This window comes from Chenopodium album, chromosome 1 (genome assembly GCF_948465745.1).
Source record: "Chenopodium album chromosome 1, dcCheAlbu1.1, whole genome shotgun sequence".
Lineage (NCBI taxonomy): Eukaryota > Viridiplantae > Streptophyta > Magnoliopsida > Caryophyllales > Amaranthaceae > Chenopodium > Chenopodium album.
In genome coordinates, this window is record NC_137834.1 from 55,486,890 (window position 1) to 55,496,637 (window position 9,748).

The 9,748-nt window shown below is 35.1% G+C and overlaps 1 long non-coding RNA gene across 1 annotated transcript; it reads right to left on the minus strand.

The window, feature by feature from the left end:
- Positions 1 to 1,460: 1,460 nt before the first annotated feature.
- On the minus strand, positions 1,461 to 9,213 carry LOC145587596 (uncharacterized). The gene is made up of 2 exons (XR_014101331.1): positions 8,936 to 9,213; positions 1,461 to 1,736 (listed from the first exon to the last, which is right to left on the minus strand). It is a non-coding gene; the product is annotated as an uncharacterized LOC145587596 (long non-coding RNA).
- Positions 9,214 to 9,748: the final 535 nt, after the last annotated feature.

Genomic DNA, 9,748 nt, shown 5'->3' on the forward strand with positions numbered 1-9,748 from the left:
TGTTATAGGTTTGGTGATATGAAGACTCACTTGTTTGAGTAAAAATTTGAAGATTTGGAAGACTCGAAATTAAAATCAAGGAATGATACTATTTTGCGTCATTTGTGAATTGAAGACACTCAACTATATTGGATTCATTGCATTAGAAGACCTCAAGCTATGTATTCATCAGGGGGAGAAATTACGCGCTGCACTCTTTTTCCCTTAACCATGGTTTTTGTCCCATATTGGGTTTTCCTGGTAAGGTTTTAACGAGGCGGCATTTCGAGCGTATTACGAAGAATGTTGTACTCTTTTTCCTTCATTAGGTTTTTATCCCACAGGGTTTTTCCTAATAAGGTTTTAACGAGGAACAATCTTCGATAATGGACATCCAAGGGGGAGTGTTATGAAAATATTGTGTGGATATCCATTATCCTCTTTGTATGTTTCCAGAATATTCTAGATCTAAGGTTTATGCTTATCTAAGCAAACCCTACTTATAATATTCTATGTATATATATACCCCTATCTTATGAAATAACATGGACAGATTAATTTTCTCTCAATATCTCATCTTTCCCCCTTATTTCACAACAAAAAACAAATTAAACTAGGATTTTAAAGAGTTTGTTGGAAAAAAAAAAAATAGATATTAATTGTACTATTCAATTCGTTTGCCTTGTAAATGCTTCGGATATTAAATTAAAATTATCCTTGTTATGTGTTTTTTTTTTTTTTTGTTAATTTTTGTTAATTACACGCTTTATGTATTCTTTTTTAAATCTTTGCAACGAGTATTCACTAGTAGAAAAAGTGCTATTTGTAACTGGTGAAATTGACTTTTTGTAACTGGCATTGTTGGTTGCGAATGCCACCGTTACAACTAGTGAAAATTATTCGTAACCAGCTAATGTTAGTTACAAATAATGTATTATTCGTAACTGGCATAACCCAACGCCAGTTACAAAAAGTCTATTTTCCAAGTAAGAAATCACACTATTTGTAACTGGCATTAAGTTACGTCGGTTACAATAAGGGTATTATTCGTAACTGGCATAACCCAACGCCAGTTACAAAAAGTCTATTTTCCAAATAAGAAATCACACTATTTGTAACCGGCATTAAGTTACGTTGGTTACAATAAGGGTATTATTAGTAACCGGCAAATCAACGCCGGTTACGAATATATATATATATTTTTTTTTAAAAATACTATTAGTAACTAGCACTAGATTACACCAGTTACTAATAAATATTTTTTTTTAAAATATTTGATTCGAATACAAAAATGGTAGTATATCCTACCAAACGACCCATCGTCAAATGGGTTATAACTTGTTACAATTCAACCAACAAAACACGTACTACAAATACTTCCATATAACTTAAATTCACCCACAACATACAATACAAACACTCTAAATAGTTCCACACAATTTGAATTATTCATCCACAACCATACAATACAAAAAAATTAATTATACTTTAATTTCCAAAAAACAATTAAACTTGAATTAAAAAGGCATTGATTTATAATTTAGAAATGTAATAACAATAACCAATAGGCTAAATAAAATTAAAGTAGACATATAAAAATGTGTTATATTATTTTATTAAGATAAATGCGATATCATAACATCGATTAATAAGATAACTAGTCTTTCAACAAAATTAAGCCTAAAAAACTTAACCCATTGTTCTCGAATCTCATCCAATTCTACATCGTTGTAGGCTGCAAGTCTTGCCAAATACTCCTGAAAAAAAAAATATGTGTATATATATTATACTTTATAAAAATAAAACATCAACCAAAACTCGTAATATATCTCAACACTAACCTCTTTCAAATTACCCTTGCAATCGCTATGGAAAGATAATATCTCATACATATATCTCATCACATAATAAGCACATTCGGTACCACCACATTGTTGAGCATTGAGAGGTAAGATTCGTAGAGCAAAATTAGGTAAGATTCTATATAGGTGTCACATGTAGAAATGAAAAGGAGTGAATTTGATGATCAAAGTGACGCAGCTAGTGAAAGAAAATCAGCATAGGCCCAAGGTAAATGAGAATTTTAGGTCCAACACCTACTACTTAGAATTTTTCAACTAAATTTGGGCATCCAAGTAGCCATAACTTGTCAACTTGCTGGGCCTGTAATCTGAAGTTCTACTAGCACCCAAAAAGTATCATGGATTAGGCCAAACTTAATTAAACAATTTATGGAAAGTTACAAGTCCACTACAACTGTCTTAAACCAATCATAGATCAATAAACTACAAGTCTTCCCACAAATCACAACAAGGGTTCAGCTATAACCTTATAAATTCAACATGGATGCACAAAATGCTTCGCTTCTAGCCAATGACCACAATCATGATCCAGCTTCTTTCAAGAAATAATGATTGCCAACGAAAGATGTTAAACAGCAAAACTCATAATAGTATAGCAAAACTCGCGCTACTTTCCAGCACCTAGATCAAGCCTTCAGACAAGCAAGGTTCATAAACTACATACAACACCTTTGCAAACTATTCTACAAGGAAAAATAACCAATCTTCAATGTTAATCAAGCACCGTATATCTGGTCATCTTTGCTGCAATGCTGACTAAGGTTAATAGATTGAGCCCTCAATATCCTACCTTAATTCTTAACTCAAGAATATTGAGTACTTAATAAACCAACATCTAAAATTCATGTTTCTATATGAAAAAAACTAGAAGTGCTTCCATCCAGAGAAAAACTCAATCAAAACATCAGCCTGTAACATCTTAAATATTTCTAAACACCTCCAAAATCAGCTTGTACTTCAATTACCTATTGTATGCATAAAATCTTAAAAATTTCTACACTGACTAGATAATTTCATCAGACAATAAAAGAATAAGGATTTTCTGGCCCAAGAGATCTTCTGATATGTGATTGAGACTTTACCACACAAATACACAACAATTCCATTTATGAGAGAATTCTAAAACAATTGTTCTTTGACTTTTTGTATGATAATAAACTAATTGCAAATTGTTTAATTTATCTAATTGTATATTACCACTCCAACAGCAAATTCTACAAACAATACCAACCAACTCCACAAACTTAAAATTAAGAAGACTAAACAACGCTGAACAAATTATCTATCCTAACTCAGTTCTGAATTCAGTCAGTTCTGAAAGTCAGCTCTGAATTCCATTCTGATTTTCAGCTTTGAATTCAGGTCTGATTTTCAGCTCTGAATTCAAATCTGATTTTCAGTTCTAAATTCAATTCTGATTTTCAGTTTTGAATTCAGGTCTGATTTTCAGCTCTGAATTCAGTCTGATTTTCAGTTCTGAATTCAATTCTGATTTTCAGTTCTGAATTCAGGTCTGATTTTCAGCTCTGAATTCAGGTCTGATTTTCAGTTCTGAATTCAGGTCTGATTTTCAGTTCTGAATTCAGTTCTGAAAGTCGGCTCTGAATTCAGTTTTGATTTTAACTTCTGAATTGAGGTCTGATTTTCAGCTTTGAATTCAGTTCTGGTTATCAATTCTGCATTCAAATCTGAAATTCGGCTTTGAATTCAGTTTTGATTATCAATTCTGCATTCATCTCATGTGATAATAATTAAGAGTTCAATCTCAGTCAAATGAAGGTTTACTTTTAATAAACGAGGACAAGATTTATCACCATAATACACAAATTAATACTTAAATTGTGAGCAGTAAGCACTAATAGTAGCTTTGATGCTAAATAAACCGTGCTAACCGGTACTCGGATACGAATTATAGGCACATCTTGCCAAGGATAGTGATCTAGTGATGGTTGTTAGTTTGTTACAAGTCTTACTACTTATAGGTAGCAGCAGGTGTAACAAATTCAACAATAGCAAGGTATTAGTGTCAGCAACTAGCTATAAAACTTATACTAATAATAGTTAGAATCAGTCGCTTGTTTGTCTAGTATGATATCTTGATTCAATTCCGTAATACACAGCAGCTTTATGAATACTCAATCTATAATTTTTATACATCAAGAATCAATAAAATTCCCTGAGCTGACAAAAGATCAGCAAGGAATTCATAATCAGATAACTCAGATACCGATGACCGATCTTCCAGCTCCTCGCGTACATTAAAATATAGCAACCATTTTCCATATATCAAAAGAACCAAGAAAGGTAAGGAGTGAAATGAATGTTCAGTCTATCATATACAAACAGGAAAGTAAAATAATGAATTAATTGATGTGGTCCTGTAAATAGACAACACCAGCATTACAAGAAAGAAATATGTAAGCTATAACAAAATAAGCGATTCTAAGAGCACAGAAACCTCTAAGTTCCTAGGTGAATTTCCGGAAACATCTATAACACTATGTTGAAAATTGTTATTCACAGTCGATATAAACATCTCAATTAACTTGCACACACAAATTTACACACGCTTCAAAGAGGAAAACAACAGCCTGACATACTCGGCTAGTGTACCCAATTAGAACCTTTATCTAAGTAATGAAAAGACGACGCGTGAACATCATGTGCCTCCAAGAGACAAGATGGACAGGAGAAGGAGCTCGAGGCTTGGTTTTGGGGTATAAGGTATGGTATGTTGGGCAAGAAACGAGCCACAGAACAAGGAATGGTGGAGCTAGGAACGGAGTTGGTGTGGTTCTCGATGAGAGGTTGGCAAAAGAGGTGATCGAGGTCTATCGGAAGAACGATAGGTTGATAAGGCTGAAGTTGCTATGTGGCAAGGAGATTGTGAATGTTATCAGTGCTTATGCTCCCCAAGTGGGTTTAGATGCAGAAGAGAAACGACAATTTTGGGAGGACCTAGACGAGGTGGTGCAGGGTGTCCACCACTCAGAGAAGTTATATATTGGAGGGGATCTAAATGGGCACGTTGGGGCGAGCCGAGATGGCTATGAGAGTGTCCATGGAGGCTTTGGGTATGGGCAGAGGGACGCCGGTGGTGAAGCTATTATGGATTTTGCCCAATCATATGATTTAATTTTGGCTAATACTTGGTTTAAGAAGAGGGATTCACACTTGATAACTTTTCGGAATGGAGCAAATGCAACTCAAATAGACTTCCTGCTCACAAGGAGCATAGATAGACAAAGTTGCATAAACTGTAAGGTTATCCCAGGGGAGAGTGTGGTCACCCAACACCGGCTATTGGTAATGACTATTCGTCTGAAAGAGAAGGCGAAGAAAAAAGTTAGACAAGAAGAACCAAGGATAAGATGGTGGACCCTAAGGGATGCAAAAGCTAAGGTTTTTACAGAAAAGGTAATTGAAGAAGCGGATTGGGATGGAGAGGTGGATCCGGACATGACTTGGTTACGAATGAAGAACTGTTTCCTAAGAGTGGCCAAAGAGGTCTTAGGGGAAGTAAGGGGAAGAACTTCGGTACAGAGAGATACTTCGTGGTGGAATGAAGAGGTGAAAGCAGTAATTAAGCAAAAAAGGGAATGCTATCAAGCCTTAGGAAAATGTAGGAGTGATGAAACCTTTGCAGCGTATAAGGAGGCTAAGAGTAAGGCAAAGGCAGCTGTTCGCCAAGCAAAAGAAAAGGCATATCAGGAGGTTTATGAAAAGCTTGATTCCAAGGAGGGAGAAAGGATCATTTATAAGATGGCAAAGAGAAGACAAGAGGCAAGGAAGGATATTGGCATGGTGAAGTGTGTCAAAGATAAGAACCAAATGGTCCTAGTGCAAGAGGAGGGCATCAAGGACAGGTGGAAGGGGTACTTCGATGAATTATTTAATGGAAGTAATGGAGTTGTGATAGGAGATACCTCTATGAGTGATGAAGAAATCAACATGGAGTATGTGCGAAGGATTAGGAGAGTAGAGGTGGAGATTGCACTGAGGAAGATGAAACCTAAGAAGGCGGTTGGCCCTGATGGGGTACCGATAGAGGTGTGGAGGTGTTTGGGTAAGATTGGTATTGATTGGTTAACAAACCTTTTCAACAAGATATGGACGGCTACAAGGATCCCACAAGATTGGAGGAAGAGCACCTTGGTCCCGGTTTATAAAAACAAAGGAGACGCTCAAGATTGTTCTAACTATCGAGGAATTAAGCTTATGAGCCATACTATGAAGTTGTGGGAAAGGGTGATTGAACAAAGGTTGAGGGCATGCACAAGCATTTCAGATAACCAATTTGGTTTTATGCCTGGGAGATCTACTATGGAGGCAATCCATTTGATAAGACAAATGATGGAGTTTTATAGGGTAAAGAAGAAAGATCTTCATATGGTCTTTATTGATTTAGAGAAGGCATATGACAAGGTGCCAAGAGAGATACTTTGGTGGGCAATGTTGAAGAAAGGTATCCCACGAAGGTATGTAGACCTAGTTAAGGATATGTATCGGGATGTGTCAACAAATGTGAGGACATGCGGAGGGTTGACAAAAGATTTCCCTATTACAATCGGATTGCATCAAGGGTCTGCATTAAGCCCTTTTCTTTTTGCAACGGTTCTAGATGAATTAACTAGACCAATTCAAGATGAGGTTCCATGGTGTATGCTGTTCGCAGATGATATCGTTTTGGTGGATGAGACTAAGGATGGGGTTAATGTCAAGTTGGAGCAATGGAGGCAAAGGTTGGAATCTAGAGGGTTTAAGCTAAGTCGGAGTAAGACTGAATATTTGGTATGTCGTTTTGGCACTCAGAGGGGGACAAGCAATGAAGTGGTGAGTTTGGATGGAAAGGATTTGACCATGAGTGAATGTTTTAAGTACCTAGGGTCGATCATCCAGAAGAATGGTGACATTGATCAAGACGTGACCAACAGGATTAAGTCAGGGTGGCTTAAATGGAGAGCGGCCACGGGAGTGTTATGCGACCGCAGCATTCCCTTAAAGTTGAAGGGAAAATTCTACAGGACTGCCATAAGACCAGTGTTGCTCTATGGTACAGAATGTTGGGCTTCTAAGAAAGAGCATATTAAAAAGATGGAGGTTACGGAAATGCGCATGTTAAGGTGGATGTGTGGAAACACTTTAAGAGATAGAATCAGAAATGAGGTTATTCGCAAGAAAGTAGGTGTGGCGGGCATTGTAGATAAATTAAGGGAAAATCGTCTGCGTTGGTTTGGACATGTAAGACGGAGACCCGAGGGTGCACCGGTGCGAAGAGTGGAAGAGTGGGACCATGGAGGGATTAAACGAGGAAGAGGGAGACCAAAGATGACTTGGTTGGAAGGAGTGAGGAAGGATATGAAGTGCATGGATTTACGTGAGGATGAAGTTTTGGATCGTAAGGGATGGAGGAGAAAGATTTATGTTGATGACTACACGGAATAATCAAATTTGGTTCATGTTAGCCGACCCCACTTTTGGGATTAAGGCTTTGATTGATTGATTGATTGATCTATTAAACCTCAATCAAAATAAAATCACACGTACCAGAAGACATAAATCCTTCCTTGAAACTGAAATCAAATCAAATAAAGAAATAGCAGACCTAGCAGCAAATACAATTCTAGAGTATATCAAATTCATACATAATCGTAGGGTATTCGACTTTAATGAAAAACAAATTTCAATTCCAATAATAGGGCGTAATTTTAGAATTAAGAAAGGGAAAATTAGAATAACCCTAATTTGAAATATTACATACCTTTGAACAACGATATAGAACAAATTTTGCAGTTTAGGCTTTGTCATAATGTTCTGATTATCATTCCTGAATTTCAGCTCTAATTTCAGTTCTGATTTTCAGTTCTGAACTTCAGATCTGATTTTCAGCTCTGAATTCAGTTCTGAAATTTAGCTCTGAAATTCAGCTTTGAATTCAGTTCTGAAATTCATCTTTGAATTCAATTTTGAAATTCAGCTCTGAAATTAGTTCTGAAATTCAGCTATAATTTCAGTTCTGATTTTCAGTTCTGAATTCAGTTATGAAATACAGCTTTGAAATCAGTTTTGAAATTTAGCTCTGATTTCAGTTCTGTATTTCAGCTATTGAATAATAAGGGACAACATCTAATCAATTATCAGAGATGAGGTATTATTGGCAGTACAGGGGCTTCTATTTTGGGAGTTGAGAGTTGATTATGATCATTACTATACTCCAGGCAAACTTCAAATAAGTTTATGTAAAATATTATTGAAAGTATTGTTGTTGTTCTAAAATAACACATCTAAGTGAGGTCTATAATAAGAATTAATCCCCTCAAAATAAGAGAGGGGGGAAAGAAATTGTACACACCACCACCTAAATCCAAGTGCTTTCAAAAGATCTAGGACGGGCACAACATATTTTGAGATCCCCTAGCGGCTTGCCATGCACTCAAACTGCTTCTAACATTCTCCAGTTAGGAACAACATGAAAATATACAAAAGAAAAAAAAATGCAACTCTACCCAACCTATTCTTAATACATCAACACTAGCTCCAAAAATACACACGTGTTAAAAACAGAAATCATACTCCACGATATTTAATAATTGAGGTGATATTAAACATTACAAAAATTGCTAAACACAAAAAAATTAAAGAAGCAAAACCACCAAAATCATGCTAATGTTGAGCTTAATAAAACAAGTTGGTCTAATTAGTGATACATCCTGCCCAGAGAAGTTAGTTGAGAATGAACAAACAAATTGGTATATCTAATAAAACTTAGCGACAGGAAACTTCATTGAATGTAGCCTAAAAAAAAGGGAAAGTTGGAAGAGCAAACTTTAACGATTACAACACTTTACAAGGTCGACAATTCACCCAACAAACACATCTCCGATTATATTAAATCGAAATTATACATCAAAACCTAATTTTCTTGGTTTTTAATAAATCGAAATTATTCATCAAAACCTAATTTTCTTGGTTTTTAATAAATCAATTTGATTTAAAATTAATCAAGTATTTGACAACAACAATATTCAATTTGAATTTACATGTAAAATCAGTAATTCGAAAGTAGAAGAACCCTAATTCGAAAAATTACATACCTCAAAACCTCATTTTCAAAACTCGAAAAACCATAGTTGGAGGAGCAGTGAAGTGAGTTGCAGTGAAGGAGAATGAAGAGTAGTGAAGGAGAAACCGTAGGAGGAAGAAGGAATCTCACCTCTCGCGAGCAGTTGGAGCGAAAGTGCAAAGACAATAAAAAGTTAAAGAGTTTTTTTTCTGTTTGTTTTCAGCGATAACTACTTGAAGGTTTTTTTTTTTTTTTTTTTTTGAGCAAACTACTTGAAGTTAAAGGGGAAAACACATACCAGTACTTATGTTTTTAACACTACCTTCAATAAAAATTAAACACTTGTAAAAAAAATAATTAAATGAAAATTAAATACGAGTACAAAATTAATAGGAAGTAGAAACTTAGTATTTGTTGCTTTTAAAAAAAAAAAAAAAAACCTTAATATTTGTAACTGACGTTTATAAGCTAGTTACAAACTTTTTGGTCAAAGTTTTTTTGACTTATTATTTGTAACTGGCGTTTGTAAGCTAGTTACAAACACTTTGGTGAAAGTTTCTTTGACGTATTTGTAACTGGCGTTTGTAAGCTAGTTACAAAAACTTTGGTCAAAGTTTCTTTCACTTAATATTTGTAACTGGCATTTGTAAGCTAGTTACAAGCTTTTTAGTCAAAGTTTCTTTGACTTAATATTTGTAACTGCCATTTATTTAGTCAGTTACTAATAAAACTTCAAGCAATGATAAACCACATATTAGTAACTGACATTTGCTACGCTGGTTACTAATGTCATGAAATTTGTAACTGACATTATCTTAGTTAGTTACTATTGATGCTTTCATAA